We start from the raw sequence: 19,743 nt of genomic DNA on the forward strand, positions 1-19,743 counted from the left end.
GGATAGTTGATTTTTCTCTGAATACAGAGCACGCCAGATTCGACTATTTGCAGAGTCCTGGAGAGTGCGGACGCTGCTCAGCCAGAGTAAATCAATTAACCGCATCCCTTCTGCAATCTAAAGAAACGCATAAGAAATGGGCAGAGTAAATCAATCAAGTGCTTTCAGATGACCAACCAAGATTATAACATGATTACCTAATGACTCACTGGAGACTTTTCACAAAGTAGTTGTGCCAGGTCGCACGAAATGTTATCCTTGGGCGAAGGGATAATATAATAGAGCCGGATACACAGGTCGTCAAAGTCAGAACATAGCACGTTTAAGTAAGTACAACATTATAATCGTAAAACCCACAGGAAGGGGCGTTCTTGTTTCATGGCCATATGATATTTTCATTTGTGAAGTCTCAGACCAGTTGTCTGATAGTTAATGCTGTAAAGCAGTGGTTCCCAAACTTTTTAGAACCACAACCCACTTTTTAGAACGACAAGCTTTCGCAACCCATCTACCTTTAATAGGCCTAAGGGCGGACTTTTTTTCAATGTAACGAAAGCATTGCGTGGTAGTGCATTGTATTTTACAGACTGCACCTTTGCCATTGAAATGGCAATTAACTTTGCACATACATACAATTGTACAAATAAAACTAAATAGCACACAAAATATAGTGTGTGGAGATGAAGTGTCTGTGAATAGTTATCATTTGTGCATCAGAACTAAAGTGTTTTGATTTGTTTAGATCCTATCTAAATCTCTCAGCACACTTCAGAATTGCAGAAAAAATGTGTTTAATTTTTGCGTTCCTAAGTGCAGAGTGCACAAAACCAAAATGTATGATGTTTTCCAAAGGCACTGGGAAATCCTAAACTAATTATTGATAACAACTTGCCAAACAAACCATAATTAAGATATTAACGAGCTGTGTCTCTTTTTTTAGAACGTATTTTATTGCTTTTTCCTTTGCATAACAAAGACGTACATAGTGCTTTTATTGCACCTGTCGCTGGGTTAACACTGACGAGGTTGTATACATTTCCCCCGTTTGGTCCCTTTGAAACTGCTCCCTGTGTCTCAGACATCAGTGGTACAATTCAAAGTCCAGGCTCAAAAAGGCATATCTTCGCATCCAATGACCATTCGTGTCTATCAATTGGCTCATTAAAATCCCCCTATTTAGAGCCCTGTCTGCCGGTATCTTCGGATGCTTACGTGGGCATCCCCTGTCCATATACATCAGCCTTTCTGTACCCCGACAATGGTCTAACCCCTTTTTGCCACCCGTCTCCTGACGGGGGTCTATGTTCTTTCAATTCTGGCCAGTATATCTCTTGGCCACCACCAGGGCAAGCCCCAACAACGTCAGTTACTGTCCAGGTCAGTTTGAATATGTAGGAGAGTCAGTTGAGGCACATGCGGGACCTGACAGCCGTGGACCGTGCCCACCATGGACAAAACTCACACTCAAAAGGGAGCCAAGGTCCAGCAGCTCCCAACTGTTTTCTCCCTCTGAGTCCACGCATAGCAGGGAATGCGGGGACGGAATTAAATCCCCCTTAGAAAGCTGCATTATGGTAAAATATGTGCAGTGTAAATATTGCAATTGGAGAAGTCGCAATCTGGATGCGATTGCAGATTCTCTCAGGGTGGTGAGGAATTCTCGTAAGTCATCATCTTTAAGGGTGCCAGCTCGTTCTTCCAGGCCTCTCCTAATTGCTGTAAGGAGCCGGAAGTGTTCAACATTAGGGATTTGTAAATTCAAGAAAATGTTTCCCTCTTGCAGTTTTGCGGGTAACACTTTTGCTTCCAGGAGATTTGAATCTGGGAACTCTGTGTGCTGTAATATACGGTGTCAATGTGTGCCAACGCTGTAAATAAAGAAAGAATTGATTGTGGTGAAGTTGAAAGCCGGTTTGGAGCTCCGTGAAAGATTTCATGTGGGTCCCTCTCGTCACAATCCCCCAATGTCGATATACCAATCAGATCCCATCGTCGGAAACCCATCCACCAGGTGACTTGTGGGAAATAGTTGCTGACCCACTGTGGAGCGACTTTGGTACGCCCACCTTGCCAGCCCAGAAGCCTGAGCTTATTGTGTCAGATCTTCAATACTGTCCTCGTGGCAGGTGTGAGATCCAATCGTGCTGTGCCTCCATATAGAAGACGTGGCAGCTGTGTGTCTCACATCGCCCATCAGTCAGATTCATACGCTGGGTCTTCATCCAAATCAAACCACCATTGGTTGAGGACTACCTGATATCCCACTCTATAATAGGACATTATATCAGCAACTGCTATACCCTCTCATAGGTCGATTAAAAAAAAAAAAAGATTGTAGCTCGATTCTGACCTCGCCATCCTGCAAGATGATGTTCCTAAGCGTAGGGTTAATTTTATGAAAAAAGGTACAATGCAGTTTGTAGGGAATAATTTGGAACTGGCACCAGTCTCCGCAATGCATTCATCTTCAAGATTGTGGCACGAGGGAGAGGGGGAGCGCCTACAAACATATCGCTCCGATTGCGCCCGTTTAGAGCTGGGGTCTAATATTTTCCTCCCATGCCCTCCGGGGGTCCGGCGAAATCAAAATGCTCAGGTGTCGAAACTCCCCCTCTGCTATGAGCAGGTTGTGCACTCACTCCATTACGGGAAATGCAGTCCCTATCCGAAACAGAATAGATTTTGTAGTTTCTAGGTGAAGCTCTGAAAAATCCCCAAAGATCTGTAGGAGCGGCATCAGTCGAGGTCCTGACCACAGCTGAGAGTGCTCAGCCTAACTAGATCATCGCCCAGGTAGAGAGAAATCCTGTCCTCTATTCCTGGTGCCCAGTCAAACCCCCTGTGTTCTGCATTAATGTGTATCCATTGGCCAATGATTCTATGGCCATAGTGAAAAATAAGGGCCTTCCTAGTGCCTTTCCGCACCTCAAATGTCTCTGAAGTCGCCCTTTCTAACCCTGACCCTCACCAAGAGTAAGTTCATGTACTGCCTGAACCTGAGGCCAAAATGTAGTTCATCCAAAAGAGGGAAGAGGCAGACCCACCCAACAGAGTTAAAGGTTTTTTTGAAATCTGCAAGGAAAATTGCTCTGTGGTCTCCTCACCAGTGCATTAAAAACTTCCCTAATATAATGTCTGGTCGCTTGTCCAACCATGAACCCCGAATGATCCCAATGAATTAATAACTTTAACCGGTTTGCAAGTACTTTGGCATATATTTGAATCTATCTGTGTTTAGGAGGGAGATCAGGAGGTAGTATGAACAGTGGTCTAGGGGCGCCTTGGCTTGTAGAGCACCACCAGCTCTGTCGTCCAGGCAGCCAGTGAGAACCTACCCTCTGCTGTCGCCTATAAAAACATCCGATAGGTGGAACCTATAGTTTTCAATGAGAATGTCTTAAAGAACTCCACAAGGAAACCCATTCAGGCCTGGTGCCTTTCCCAATTTAAGCTGTCCATGGGCATACCTCATTTCCCCCATATCAAGTAATTCCTTCTCTGCTGGTCTCAGTCGGGGCATTGGGAGGTAATTTACAAAGTCAGCCAGGGCATTGCTATCAATTCACGGATCACAGGAATATAAATGTTCATAGTATTTAGAAATTTCTTGAGCAATGTTTCCTTCCCCTCCTATACTCTCACCTGAGTCAGTTATTAGAGCCGCTATAGGATCTCTGTGCATAGTATTAGGACAATGCCACTGTAGGGTTTTACTCGCCTGGCTACCCCATTGTTATGTGCAGTTTTGGGAGGCATGCCAGATCTGTTTGGGAATCTCCTGGGTACAAGTCAAATTTCTTAATGCATCTTCGGATGGGGCAGTCTGGTAGGCTGCTTTCAAGTCAGCATTTTGGCTCGCTAAGTCTAGCATCGCCTGCCACTGTTTCCAATTAACCCCTGCTTGGTAGCTAATGATACCCCCTCTCAGGGTTGCCTCAAATGCCTTCCAAAGGTTTCCTGAGGAGACAATTGATGTCTGGTTGGTCTGGAAATCAGAGTCCATTGACTGGGTCATACAAGCCCAGTGTTTGGACTATGCCAGCAGCCAGGTTTCTAAGCGTCATCTCCGTATTTCAGTCGCCTTGCTTGTCCCCCACACTAGCTCTATTAGCAAGTGAGCCATCAGGCCCCTTGCAAGGATTCCCATCCTAGCTACCTTATCAATTCCAGAGTTGTGGCCCAAAAAATTGTCTAGCCCTGATCCCGCAGATGTAGTGCCCTCCAGTGGTCCGTGAAGCCCAGAGCGATCATAAACTAGGACAGTACAGTCAGTCATGCAGACTGTTCTCCTTGAAGGCTGGAACGATCTCTCTCCCAGTCTACCACACAATTGAAATCCCCATCCAGTATAAGTGACCCATAGGACAGCTGCACCCGGAATGTCCCATTGATGTTGAGGAAGCTCACCATCAGTGTAGGGACAAAACAGGGAGATTGGAGCGCCCTCCAACCAGCACGCCCATGATTGTTCGAGCTAGGTCTCTTAAAGCTAAGTTGGTTACAAGCCATTAAGATAATATCTACGTAAATTAGTGAGTTTTATTAGTGTTCTATATGTGAACAACTTTAACTTTTTTTAAGAAACCCATTTCTCTCCAGTCACAAAGAAAATTTCAAAAAGTGTAATTTGGCGACCTGATCATGCAGTACATGGGCTTTCTTATACATGTCCTAAGAAATAGGTGGGCCGTAGAACTTTTCCAGCTTATAAATTGAGTTGATAAAGTGATAAGAAATGTTGATGGCATTTATTCTATAGCTAGGAATTTTGAAAAGTAACTTATTGGTAATACACATGTTTTAACATATTTGGTTATTGAGTCCATTACAAAACGTGCAAGGGGCGATGATAGAAATTTGGCATTAGAAAGACTTGAGTAGAACTATATAATGGGATTTCTTTTTCGGAACCTATTTAGAGGAAGAATTTTCAGTGCATTAAAAGCATATAAACAACCTTCTTGCTGTTATATTACTTGAGCTGATTAATTTTGTGTTAATATATTTAAACTGATGTTGCATTTTTATTATTATTGGGGATTTCTTTCAAAGCGGGAAAATACTATTTAAAGTAGCTAGAACCTTGGGCTCCCTTGTCTCATGTTTAAGGATTGAGGGATCAGAATCATCAGTGGCCCACTGGGACAGGAGTTTCTAGCTATTAGTTGAACTGCTGAATTTCACACTGCAAATTGTATTACAGGATGCTTGTTTCTGGTCCAGGGAGGACAAGGAGTGCTGGCCTGTTCCCATGGGGGGCAAGGTCAAGACTGATTTGCATATGGCTAGGTCTAAACTGAAATGGAATTACGTGCAAAAAAACAATCTGTTCAACCCAGATCGGTGACTGGTAGTGAATGTTTGATTTGATCGGCATTCCGTCCATCACCTGTTTTTTTGCATGTGTAGCCCTAAGTGGGAAAAGTATGCCCAGACGTGTGTCCCGTGCTTCCTACTACACCAGATTCAAGCTAGCCTGGCTGATGAGGGGTGATGCCCGGAAGCTGGTCACAGGATGCTTGTTTCAGGTCCATAGAGAACCTGGCGGGCTGGAGTGTTCCCATGGGGAGCAGGGTCAAGACTGATTTTCATATGGCTGGGTCTAAACTGGAATGGCATGGCATGCAAAAAAAAACGATGGATTCAACCAAGATCTGTAACTGGGGCTGAATGTTTGATTTGTTCAGCATGTCGCCCATCATCTGTTCTTTTAAAAAAATTATATGTAAGTCAGCAACAAATAACCAGCCCTCCCCACCAAGGAAAAATAAATCAAACACCTCCTCTCCCCCTTATGCAGTAGTAACAATACAGAATATATCCAGCACAGGATTGTTTTATATATATTTTTTTTTTTTTATTATATTTATATTTGATTATTATAATTTTATATATATAATATAATATTATAATTGATATTCAATTGCATCTTGTTTCAGCCAACAATTCAGTTCAGCCTTTGTTGTATCCGTGATGACTGTCGTCCCAGTTGAACAGTTCTTACTGATGGAAGCAAATCTATTCTAGTACAATCATTTGGAGGTCACTACTTCAACTACTATTCGCTTTAGCCTCAGGAATTCTGGCTTGCACTTCCCTCTCCACACACCTTCATTCTTATTCTTATTTCTACTTCGTGTGTCTGACTTTGTGCATCAGAAACTTAAAGATTAATTCTTTAGTCTTATTATTAAAGTTATGGTTATAGTACAAACTGGGACTGCGAGGGCGGATTGAGCTTTTGACCAAATTCAATGTTTACCTGCAGGATGTTGTCCCTCAGTAGCGTATGAAGTATCCCACTTAGGGATGAATTCAACTGGCCAAAGTCCGTTGTTGGTTGGTGGTCATATTTATCTTTCAGTTGATTAGATCAATATAATTTGGCCACTTTTAATTAAGCCAGAATATTGAGTCTATTGTTATGAAATGTTACCCTCTCCACCTCTCTGCCAATTGCTGTCAGTTTTAATTCAAAAGGTTGCTGAAAGTGTATATTTTCAGTAACACCTTTTTCTCATTAAATGCTGCCACTGCATGTGTTCACCTAAACAATGTCTGTCACCCTCTCCTCTTGGTTACAGTTACAGCAGCTGTTGATGCTTATTGGCAACAGTATGTTACAGTAGTGATTTGCAAAACAAAAAAACAAGTTTCTACTTTAAGAATAAAAAGGCAAAAATTAATGTAAAATAGCAAGAGTACATTTAAAGGAAGCAGATATGACTGTTTCACAAATCTCAGAAAAATTCTGTGACATAGGCATTCTAGCTGCTAGTCGAAGGCACTGCCAAATACTGGATCACTTCTTTGCCTTCATGTTGGCCAATCCTGGGAGGGCACAGGCTAGAATTATTATAGAAAACCAATCATGTGTGTAGCAGCATACGCCTCGATCTCAAGCCTGCAAGGAAATCAGTGCAGAAAGCAAAGTATGAAAGCCATGATCTCTAGCTCATTAATATGCAAATATTCAATCCGCTGGATCTCTACCCCAGTTCATTTAGAGGAATATATGTCATTATAACGCATGCGTTACATTGCATGCCATTACAACGCGGTACATCGCAAGTCGTTACAATGACTTGCTATAGGGGGCGCGCTGGACTTAGGAATAGTATAATCTACTATTCCTACTCCAGTTCGTGCAACAGCAGGGAAGGTGTTGGATTGTAAATCCAACACCTTCTGCCCCCTACAGCAAGTCGTTGTAACGACTTGCAATGTAAACTTATACGATGTAATAACGCTGTTGTTATAATGACGGCGTTGTAAGGGCATACGTTACAACGCATGCCCTTACAACGCCGTCTCCCATCTAGAGGTCTAGAAACGATGTCTCTCATCTAGAGGCAGAGCAATCTGAAAGGACATTCTCCTTACAGGTGGTTTTATTATAACCAAGCTGGTGTTGATAAAGGGGGATGTGTAGTAATTTGAGACCCATGTATATGTATAACATTTGGGTAAAATCATCAATTTTTAATATTGTTTTGTTCTGAACACACTAGAGTGCGTATACAAGCATTCTTAGGTAGCCTGTTGTACAGTACTTCTCATGCTTTCCTGACCAGTGCTCTAGAACACTATGATGTTCCTTGTTCTGGAGTTTCCATCTGCCCTGTTGGCAGTTGGAGCTCTGGCCAGGCAGGGGATAGACCTACCTACTCTGTACTGCAATAAAGCTGATATTCAATTGCATCTTGTTTCAGACTATATATATCAACTTACCACATAGCCCTAGCGTCCAGGTATTTTTCTAGCTAAGTACCTGGCAAGAGTTCTGCGTTGTCTCCTACAGCTTCTTGCATCGCTGGAGTCCAGAATAACCACCCCAGTGTCTTCAACTAACTATACACAATGCTTGTCTTTAGCTCAAAGTAACAATGCATAATCGAGGCGGTTAAGGGCATAGAGGCCTGAAGAACTTCACAAATAGCTGGCCCACCTAAGGTGCATAGGAATCTGAAGCCCGGTCTTGTGCTCAATCGAACAGCGATTAGGAACACCTCCTCATCAGGCAGTGCAGCGTCTCCTTCATCCAGTGTCTCAAAAGCTGTTGACAGGTGAGGCAAGAGAAGAAGAGCAATGCATATTTAAGGGAGGTTGGCACACCAGTCAAAAAGGACCTGAGTTAGTGCCGTCAGAAAAGTCACTGGTATAGAAGCTGGATTTAATCCTAGATTGTTACAGCCTTCTCCCGGGCATAAGGCAGAAAGAGGAAATTCAAGATCAACAGCATCTGCCCAGCAATGGCCTTTGCAGATTTTTCGGAACTGAGGAGCAAGTTGTAAGTGAAACATCCTATTGTGATTTCAGTGTCACACAAGTATAGCCTGTCTGTAAATGGATGGACCATTCTGAACCAACAATGGATGAAACTCACACAAGATGCATAAAACAGTGCAAGCTTGTCATAAGCACGATAGCACACTGTGCTTCTATAGCGATGTGGATTGAGTTTAGGAGGGGTTAGCCCATCTTGATATAACTTGAAGGTGCAAACACTCCACTAGAATTCCGATAGCACAAGATTTTTCTTGCAGTGCCTGTACAGGGGTGTTATATGCCCATATAAAAACATGCTACTGTCCTCTGGTGATGGGTTGGTCTTTGGTGGAGAATGGTGCATTGCAATGGAAGCACAGGCCCTGTTAACGTCTCTAGCATATCAGTCGCTCTCTGCAAGCAACTACTATCTGATGAAACAGTTGATGGCAAATAGGGGTGCAAGTAAGGCAAAAGAAATGAACTCCCGAGCTTTGCTTGGACAGTATTCAAATGGCATTTTCCATTATGCTTGCGAGGGGTCCACCAACTAAACTAGATAAGGCTTTTGAGAATTTTGCTACCACTCCTTTGCTCAGAGTTCGTATAACGTTTGATAGGCGTGTGCCCTGCATTAAACTCTGCAGTGCCAGCTTTGATGTACTGCAGATCGGGTGTTGCCAGTAAACTGTTTGCCACCACTATTATCTAAGTTCTTTTAAAAGGCAACTCGCCAGCAAACTGTAGAAGCAAGTTATGATGTTCCCTCTGCTGCAGTTAATTGATACAGAGAGCTTTGTTGGCAAACAGGCCCTCTTCCTGATGCATTAGAAAACAGAGCAACTGAGTGTACCATCTACTGTCTCCAGACATTCACATCATTTATTACAACGCAGCCTATTTTTTAAACAATAAATCACTTATTCTCCCCTATTACCCATTGAGTTGGTGATGTGCGTTTAATTTAATGGAATTGGTTGGTACCGTTTTTTCTCATTCTCATGTTTCTGTTTTCAACACAGTTTCACCTATGCTTGGAAAGGGGCCAAATGTGGTCAATATTTTTTTCAAACAAAAGTATTTTCTAATTTACTCTGCGTTTCTTCTGGTCCCAAACCATATCCTGAGTCGTAGCCCTGTGAATGGCAACAAGCCTGCCTGCTGCCTCTGCTGAAGGACTAGGAAAACATGGTTTATGTTTTTCTGAGGAACAGTCACAGTTTCCATTCCTTACTCAGTTGCATCAGGAAACACCTTCCACAATGATGAGACTGAGAGCGAGAGTGAAATGATACAGAATTGTCACATAAGAGATCATTAATCTTCATAAAGTTAAATCAAATTATGTTCTTTCATAAATGAGGGTGCTCAGTTTGTACTTTCAATACATATTGGAAATCTGGACCGTTTTGCAGTGTCCCCCCACTTTTTGCCCCATTTGAGGCTCCTGGATGCTGATTTTCTGACTCTGAGTGCCTTGGGCTCCGCTCTGGACAAGCCCAGGGCCGGTGCTATGTTGAAAGCATCCAGTGAAAACACACACTTGCATGAGGGTACACTATGTGTTAGGGTACACCTATGATTGGCATGAACTACCCTGTAAGTCCCTAGTAGATAATAGGGCAGGGAGATCAAAACTACCTTGACGTCCCTAGTACATAATAGGGTAGTTTAGAGTCCAGCAGCCCTTTCTGCTCTTGCATGTGTGCACTGCTGAGAGCCTAATGTCATTTTAAAAGCAGCCCTGTGCTGCAGCACCACTTTTTGAATGTAAATCGTGTCCAAGCTCGACTTTGGTGGTAGTGGCACTTTAAAAAGTGACAAACTACATTATTTTGGCATGTTATGTGCCCCCAGGGTCTCCCTAGGTGTCCCAGGGGTGGGGGTCATGTCATTATAATGAAGGCCCTTATGAAAGATGTTTTATGTGCCCTGATGATAGATAAATTGCACATTGCAGTTCCCCATTGTAGATGCTTAGCCCTTTAGGATAACAGGGCAATAGTTTATGAATGCATAAATATTGCTAGGAATGAAAAGAAAATTCACTTTTGCAGTGTAGCTCCCTCCTAGCTACCTTTTAGGGCCTCTAAAAAAGAGGGAACTACTGGCATAATCTAACAGTCGTGTACAGTTACAATACATTTCCCAGATGTGGGTGTTCATGACTCCTATGACCAGGGGTTACGACCGCACTGCCAAAGATACCAGACGGGGAGCTAGGTGTAGCAGGTGCTACTCCCAGAGGGCTAGTGTTTTAATTGACAATAGTGGCTACAGATCAAAGGGGGCTTGAGCACAGCTGTCCTTTAGAAGACGGCCTTGAGTATCATGCATTACTCTAAGCTCTGACTCTCAGTTTCTAGATTAGGGAGGACTGATTGTCAGAGAACAATCAGTGATTTTTGTACACTTCCCTAAACCCATTTGCACACGAGCTGGTCATCCACTCTGTGTGGATATAAGACTGATATTTACCAAGCATCTCAATCCGGATTCCCAAACACCCTTCCAGGACTTCCTTTGAATAGTAGGACCAAAGTGAATACCGTTAGCTCCAATTAAACCATGATCCCCCCCACCCTCCTCACTTGTCAAATCAACAAGGATAGAATAACTACCCCACAATCAGTCACCACTAAATGTTTTCGCTTTGGGCTACTGTTTTACAAGCGCACTTTCAAATCAGGGCTGCACGCCATGAGAGTCAATAAACCAAAATGCCAAAGGTAGCGGAAGTGACATCTCCTACCCTTTGACCATAATGACATGACAGGAAGTGACATCATTTGACCTTTGACCCTGATTTTTCCAGGATGTCATGTCAAATGACCCACACATCACTCTCACACTCTACCACCCCCTTGCACTCATTCTTATTCATGCTCGCTCACTTGCATTTGCTCTTAACCTCACCCATACTCTCATACTTACTGTCAATCAGGCCCATCTTTACTAATGGTTTGCACAGTATTTACGTCAATAATATGATGCAAACCCAGCACAAATTGTTAGTTTGGGATTTACTATTCAACACATGTCGATGGGTATCCCAAAGTAACCTAAAAAATTGTGCTGTGCTCTGCTTTGCCTTATTGTGCATCAAGGGGGCGCTCCATAGGTGGACTCTTCAAAGCCGGCGTAACAAGATGGAATATTTTCATTTCTTCTCGTTTGCTAGCTTTGTATGTATGCTGCATTATATAGCACACATGCAAAGTCAGTAAAGCCTCAAAGCTTAGCTTTAGTACAGGAAAAGACACCTTCCAGTATAAAACCTATGCATTACAGAATTCACACACCCTTGCACTATGGCGCAAATGTGTGTGGACCGGCACAAGGCTGCTAAAAGTGCAGCAGCTCACAGGGAGAGGAAAAATACACCATATCTCTCCCTTTGACGCAAGGCTGCGCAGCAACTTGGGTGGAGTATTGCCTTCCGTCAAAGAACAGTAAATCTGGGCTTCAATCTCAGTCTCACTCACCACCTGTCATTCACTCTCAGTTTCACTCACACACATACTTACACATACACCTGGTCTCAAATAAACACTCACCCTCAAACAGACAGACAACATCCATTGCAAACTACTTTTACTTACCACAGTTGCCGTCAATGATCCTTTCCAGCTAAGTGTGCTCCATATTTAGGTCTCGCCTAGGCAGCACATGTGCTGCCTTCGAGACATGAGGTATTCAGTCTGTGAGTTTGAACATGCCCATCCCTTACCATTGGTTCTTTTGTGTGCCTGTACAAATTCCTTTTTCATTGGTCATTACCATACATTTGTCCCGCCTTTGGGCCATTTTGTTCTACCCTGGAGGCTGCCCCTGGTATATGAATCAGGTCACTATGGGCTTTTATTTTGTTTCAGTGCACTACTTTTGGTTTGGCTTGTGTTTTTTTAGTTTGTATTCATGCTTATAGCTGCGTCCGCCATGTTTCATCACTCAGCATGGTGTAGTGTAGTTCCTATTATCCCAATAGGCTCTGCGCATTGGAATAATATCTTCAATAGTATAGACGTAGGACAGAGGTTAACTAGGTCTTCTACTGACGATATTAGACTTATGTTTTGTGTGCCAGCTAGCTCAGAGTTCACTAGAAACTTTCTCGAATAGGCGAGGAGGAGTTTAACCTCCCTGGATAGACAAGAAGGGATTTAGTTTCTGACAACCATAGAACATGACAACTTTGCTCTCCCTAATCAAGAGTATATCTCCAGAGTCGTGTGAAAACAAAAGACAAATATTTTACTCAGTCAGTACGTGCATACTTAGTTCCACCAGATTGTAGAGAAAGAAGAGATGGGCGTGTTCAATAAAAGGTGTTATTTATTGATCAGTCTCTTTTTCTCATACAAGAGAAATGAATTGCTACAGTAGCAATACTTAAGGTTAAGTAAAGTGCATACAGTAAAAGCAGGATTATAAAATAATACTGTAAAAGCATTGATATGGTTTCTTAGCCATATGATACTTTAAAATGGATAAAAGATATACATACATATATACATTGACTAATCGTACTCAACTGGTGCTTCTAACTATGCCTACCCCGGTGTACCTGACCTAGGCCTAATACGTGGGAGGGAGTAAGTAAGTAGCAGTTTAAGTTAAGTTTGTTTTGCCAAGAATCTGACTCAAGAATTCTCTGTAAGGGGTTAGTCAGTTCAGTACCTGGGATTTAGAAGGTAGGAGGGCTGGTATCTCTGTCTCAGGACTCGGTATCCCAATCACCCGCAAGGGCAAGTTGGAAACGCTGGAAGCTGGATTTCTCGGCAGGAGAAAAGGCAGCGTCTCTCTCAGCGCGTCAAGAGGGAGGGGCAGCGTCCGTGGGCTTCCTGCATCAGCTGGGCTCTCCGGCAAGTAGTCACTGCTCCAAGCTCATCACCACCGTGTCGTTGCTTAGGGCAGCGTCTGTATATTTATACCTGAAAGGTGCCGGGTTTGACGTAAGGATGGACATAAGACGTCAATAAAAGATGTCATTAAGAACTGGTCGTTCCTACATTCTTTACAGGAGTTCTCGAACGAAATCAAAACAATAGCAGCGGGGATTTCCCAGGTTTGCTGGAGGCTTGGTTGGTTTAGAGAACTCGGTGTGCTTTCTAGGGGGCTGGAGGAATAGTGCTTGCTCAATGTGACAGCATGCGCTATGACTTAATTTGAAAACGGGTTTCTGTGCCGTTGTATGGACATTAGTGAATAATAATCGGACATGGGTCAGAAAATAGGAGTATCGATACAGGTCCCTAGATAAACATACTACACCCACTCCACGTTTTTATGTCCATATTTACTAACTAAGCAATAGTAAACATAACTAGTAGTGCATGTTTTAACCAACCACCCCAAAATACATGTTTTAGCATTTCAAAAATGGCATATGCGAAATACACGAAAATGAGTATAGGTACTGTACGCATTCAAGCAGTATAATCATTCAAAAAAGAGATGCACATATATATCAGCATGAATGATTTGCGAAATTACACATGAAATGGCTCTTAATACAGAAAAAAGGTGCGAGACCATCTCATCACATATAAATACAATTACTTGTACATAAGCTAGAGGTTGAGGTAACGTATTGTCCCTAGAGTTCCTAAAAATAGAAGCTCTGTTCTCCAAGAATAGTTCTACTTTAAGCAGAAGATAAGTGCCAAAAGGTAAATATTTTGGGTTTGGGAAAAAAAGTTTTCGTTTTTCAGTGAGGAAGGAAAAAAATTGTCAGTAGCTTTGTTTTTAAAGCCGAAGGCCAAATTTAGAGTTCAGGGAACGCTGTGTGCAATCTTGCTTAAAGTCATTCTCTCTGTTCTGGAGAAAACATCATTTCAGACAGACTCTCGAAAAAACAGTCTACTGCTTCTGGTGAAAGTTCGACCAAGTTGGAAAATGTCGCTACCATGCAGTTATGCGCATGTTCGCTTTCAGTGATGTTTAGACCAGTACTACTTACAGAAGGTCGTACCTGGTTGATGCTGCTCTCATCCTGTACTTCACTACCCTTCAATCGTAGTGGTGAAGTCTCCACGAATGCCGTCATCAGGATAGGTAGCCGCTGGGGACAGCACAATGCATGAGCCTTTACTGGACCCAACAAAGTATCTGCATCCAATGGTACTTCTGATTGTAGTGTAAGACCGGTGTCCAACACGCATTTTTCGCCGCATAGCATGCATCTTAATACAGGTAAGACACAATTCTGCCATATGGGTCTGAACGAAAGAAACCAGGTCCTATTTAGATCTCTTAGCCGGGCTAATCCAAGGACTTTAGTTATGCGGTCCCGGTAGCGTATAGCTAGGATCGTTTCTTCCATTGTTGCTGGAGTCTTGTCTGTGACATGGCTTGCCATAACGAAGCAAGACTAGCAAAAATAGGATGCCTGCTACGAGTCCCAACAGGAGAGGAAGTCTGCCAAAGATGGAATGGACGAAATTTGGAAAAATACCCAGGACTGCTTTGAATGGGGTTAACAGTCCCGAAAAAACCGTCTTAAATACACTCGCGATACCATTTGTATCAGAAATATTTAAGATTTCGTTTAGCATTTCTGCGAAGTGTAGGGGGCAATTTGTTGATAGCAATGCATGTATCTCTCCCGTTGTCCTTGCAACTTGGAGATCATACGTTTCTTTTGATGACGTCAAGTGAACTGGCGTCTGTAGGAGCACAGTCTTCATTCTGCTTAAAGTATCAATTCGAATAGAAGAGATATTCAAACTGGGCCAAATTTTTCCCTCCCTGTCTGGAGTGTCATTTGGAAACAATACTCGCTCACAGCAAATGACCATGGAAGTCACGCTTACTAGATAAGGTTTTCCTGGCAGCAAGCCACAACATCTGTGATCCACGATTAGAATATAGCTCCCGTTAGAAAGCCGTCTAAAGAATGGTTCTATTTGCGCTGCAGGTGTGCCGAGCTGGTGGCATGAAAGGTTATTTGAAGTCCCCTCGCAGGCCCCATGTAAACTTATGCCCTGACACAGAAGTATACCACTTATTGATTTTTCACAATTATTGCCACTAAGAAATACACTTTGTCCCTTATTACTGTAACATGTGTGTGTATAAGGTAAGTTCCATGTTGACTTAATGTATCCTTTACCCAACCTTTCATACTGGCCTGCCTGTATATATTTCTGGCAGTATCGAAATTGGAAAGTCGTTATCGGAATAGTTATGATTCCATGTATTATCCATTCAATGACAGGTCGTTCTGACATTGTCAATGGTAATCTCTCAAGTTTTTCAATGCTCAGAATTGTATACTATGCACCCTTTTGTGCCAAGCTGATTTGTGTATCAGTAAGGTTAAAGATAGTGAATAGTGAAGTTGTGTTGATTAAACACCAAGGCACGTAGCCTGAACGCAGATTTTGTAACGTCCAGCCAAGCTGTACAATAGAACGCAATTGGGACTGACCGTGTTGTAACATCAGTAAGTCTTGTTCTATTATATCGATTGCAGATGATACAATACTGTCCAGTGAATATATTCTGGAAGACAGAGTCATTAACCCATTGTCCACAACAGAAAGCGATTTTTCCAAATTAACACTGTCAATTTCCCGTATTTTCTCTGCTGTTTCAATTTGAGTTACTTTCCAAGCTTCGTTGTAAGCTGCATATATAGAGGCCGCTATGAAATGTTTTTGACGCTGTTTGCGTGGTCCCATAATGAAATCACGCAAGTCAGCACCTTCTTTAAGTAAAGTCAAGTGTTGCTTAATTTCTGCCAGTGTGGATGTTTGTAGCCATTCGAGGCAGAGTTTCCCTACACTGTATGTAGTTATAATCCCTGGATGTTGTCTCTGGGAGTATCTAGGGTCTGGCCTGGTTATTGTCAACCCCTGTTTTTTGTTCAGGAATCTATCTTGACAGTTATTTGTGTCTGTTGGCCAGATCAACCATTTTTTCCAATCAGGATATGTTCTGTTTTGGTTTAAAATATGGGATACGTCTATCTCAACATCTGTAGTGCTATTACTGTCGGGTGTTGGTTTTGGAATAGACGGTTTGTTTAAGTCTTTAATTTTGGCTAGGCCAAGACAGGTTGTCTGTTGAATTGTATCATTCAAAAATATAATTTGTTCTGGGATCATGCTGGCTCTAAATAATGATTCTATACCTTGCACTTGCCAATCTTTTGTACCCCAGATCGTTTTTGTTTCAATATTATTGTTCCAGAAATCAAAACCAAATGTTTTCATATTTTCAAAAAATGTCTCTGAATAGATTAATTTTGTGTTTGTAAGCATGTTTTTCATTCCTGTCTTATTTAACAGTCTAAAATAAAATGTTTCTGCATCACTTGTGTTAAACCCTGAGAAGTATGAAAATTTATCATAAAATGTTTTTGAACTTCCTTTTGGTGGAGTTGCACAATGTTCCCATTGGTTATAATTTAAAACATTTCTAGGTTGAGCTGATTTATGCAGATAATGGTTACCATAGTGGTTATAACAATACATCTGGTCATAATTAGATGAACCTTGTAAATAATCATGTCATGTAAATTTAGCTGACATCACTAGATCTGACATCATATCATTAATACTTTCAAAATACCAATCATCAGCGAATGTGCTTGGTTTTATAAAGTCACTCAATGAAATCTTGAATTGATGAGGATACTTCAGGAGCTCGACCGGACCATAGATTTCGTAATCAGTTTTGTCCCATGCTACCCCACCGGGTATAGGATTGGCTGTGAAGTTTACTGAAGAAAGTTCTCTTTTCTCGATGTGTGAAGACTTGTGTGGTTTCAGGACCAAGTTGATATTCTGACTTGCTGTGTCCATTGTAACATATTTTCCCTCAATGAAATGTCCCAAGCATAGTACCATGATGAGCCAAAGTATGAGGATGAATACTCCTAGTGCCACCCAAAGTTCAATCCATGGAGAAATCAGGTAGGTTTCTTTTAGTTGATGAAAGAGTTCCTTTGTTTTGTTTTTAAAGGTTTTTGTTGTTGGTTCTTCCTGAGGTTCACTCGGATCCTCAGAAAAATCATCGAAGTTGATGAAGTAGCCTGATGCTGTTCTGTCAATTGTTTCAATTACTTCTGGATTCTTTTTTGCTTTTTGAATTTTCTTTGTTTCATTAGCATAGTCTGTGGTTACATCATTGTAGACTGGTGTTTCTTGATGTAAGATTTTGATTTGGGTTTCAAGAGGTTTAAGTTCCATGGCTTTGTTGCATAGTCCTTGTTGATTCACTGTAGGTTTATCAATTGTGATTAGTCTCTCAGTTTGAACCTCTGTATTTGTAGCAAACTTTGGTGTTCTACTACTTCTTGGGAGTCCACTTGGCCTACTACTTATTATCGGCCACATGATTGTGGTTTAACCAGGTCGATGGATACAAGTCGGTTCTCCTTTTTACCAGCAAGGGGCGGTAATACCACTGATCTTGTCCCGTTGACAGACAAGACAGGTACTGCTTTTCTGTAAGAAGGCCCAAATTCCTTCTTTACCGCGATCTTTTCTCTGACCAGATCCCCGATTTTTGGAATCCAGACAGGCCTTGCTGGGACAGGTGGTTTCTCTTCAGTGGCTGTTGGCTGTTGCTTCAACTTTATGTTGCTCAGGTCTTTTCTTTTTTCGTTTAAGTCCTGTAAAATAGCCAAACGATCTTTGATATCAAAGCATTTTTCTTTAACCACTGAAGTTTGACTATCGATGTCCTGGATTAACATTCTAGTCCCAAACAATAGTTCGTACGGACTGAGACCGCTCAGAGAATTTCTTGGCAGATTATTAAGACTACGTTGGACACTTATTAAATGTTTGACCCACCCAGCCCCGAACCGAATACCTTTGCCGTTATAGATTGCTCTATGCCTTGGTTTTTTCTTTACACCATCCCGTTTCCCTCAGGAAGGAAGTGATAAGAGTCCCGCAATGCAATGCCCATGCTGGCCATACACCCCCCATAAGCTCGAGAGCTAAAAGCAGGGCAATGGTCAGAATGTAGCATGCCCCATGCGTATATGCCATTATAGACTCGCAAATCTTTTTATAACAGTTCAGACGTCAGCCGAGAGCTGGGGTCTACATTTTAAGTGATGATAGTCTCTATATGTTAATTTGACGCATTATTCCTTCTGGGTTTTTTATGTTGATAGCCTAATTCTTTATTGAGTGAAACGCCATGGCAATACACCGTCTCGGTCGCCACTGCGATCTTTGTTGCAGTTTGGACAGTTTTTTGCAAATATGTGATGTTGCAGGCTCATTCCTGGCCACCAGTATGTGGATTGCAGTTCTTCCAGAGAATCCTTTAGCTTAAGGTGTCTAAGACCATCACCCATATGTGCGTCTGCTATTAACAATATTCTCCTGTTCGTGTTTGGAATTACTCTATCCCCCACTCCAGGGATTTGAGCAAAAGGAACGGAGTTCGCATCGATTATGTATGTATAATTGAGTGGATACATGATGGGTAGCGCTGAGCAGTCGCCTTTTGATGACGTTTTTACCGCCAGCATTGTTTCCCCGTCAATGTATGTTTCCGAACGCTTTTTTGTAGCTACGGAAGCCGAGTTAGTTGCTTCCGCTGTGGCTGTCCCAGCCAATGAATTCCCTGCAACGTGAACGCCATCACGCTGATGACTCAGAGAGTGTATCACGTGAGTCTTTGGTAGTTCTTTTTGTAAAAGAACTACTTGTTCCCAAAGCGATTTTTGCTTGATTGTGGCACCTGTGTCATCTTTGTATCCGTCTTGAATCCATTTCTGTAAATCGTTATTGTATGATTTGACGCAGTAATATGAATCGCACACTATTAGTGTCGGGAATTCGCGATTGGCATTATCTAGCGCCATTTTTAACGCTATTATTTCAGTCTGTTGTTCTGAATTATTTTCCACTGAGTGTGTTTTTGTAAGCAGAGGTCTTAATTTTTCTCCGCGCCACACGTTTTTTACAATCTCGCATGTAGCGTTGTAGGCTTGTTTTCCCCAAACTAAGGGTTCTGCATAACTGTTTGTGTATATTACGCAGGCGTAAAGTTGTATGGGCAGAATGTCGCTAGGCAGAGGGTATTCTCTTTCATATTCTAGATTTTTTAATTTTTTCATTTCTGGGTCAAAATAGTATTTCACTCTGTCTGTAGCAAGAGAATTTTCCAATTGTATCCATTTTGGATTTAATGCCATAGTAGGTAAATAACATGGGCTTGTTAATGCCTCAAAGGCTGATTCTGCTGTCCTGACTGTAATCCGTTTGCCGTCAGCTTGGTCTCTTTCTCTCGCTACAGCTGTTTGAACCGCATGAACAATGTTTTTCTTAATGCTGAATGTTTTTTCAGCTTCTGTGTACAAATGTGATTTGTAAGCTATTGGTACTGTTTCTCCCTCATTAGAGGTAAGGTATGTGAATCCGCATCTTCCTGGGATGACCCGAATCACAAGGTTGCGTGTGTTATCGCGTGTTTGCAGTTTGGTTTTAACTAACATGTCTGTTT

The 19,743-nt window shown here is 42.1% G+C and overlaps 1 protein-coding gene and 1 long non-coding RNA gene across 3 annotated transcripts in view; one reads left to right on the top strand and one right to left on the bottom strand.

Moving 5' to 3' along the window:
• Positions 1-19,743, top strand: part of PITPNC1 (phosphatidylinositol transfer protein cytoplasmic 1) — a 1,067,253-nt gene that overhangs the window by 465,986 nt on the left and 581,524 nt on the right. The window lies entirely within an intron of this gene.
• Positions 5,964-19,743, bottom strand: part of LOC144770085 (uncharacterized) — a 204,075-nt gene continuing 190,295 nt past the window's right edge. For both annotated transcript variants that reach the window (XR_013598791.1, XR_013598792.1), the window contains one exon: positions 5,964-6,904. This is a non-coding gene — a long non-coding RNA (uncharacterized LOC144770085). The remainder of the gene's footprint in view (positions 6,905-19,743) is intronic.

This window comes from Lissotriton helveticus, chromosome 7 (genome assembly GCF_964261635.1).
Source record: "Lissotriton helveticus chromosome 7, aLisHel1.1, whole genome shotgun sequence".
Classification (NCBI taxonomy): domain Eukaryota; kingdom Metazoa; phylum Chordata; class Amphibia; order Caudata; family Salamandridae; genus Lissotriton; species Lissotriton helveticus.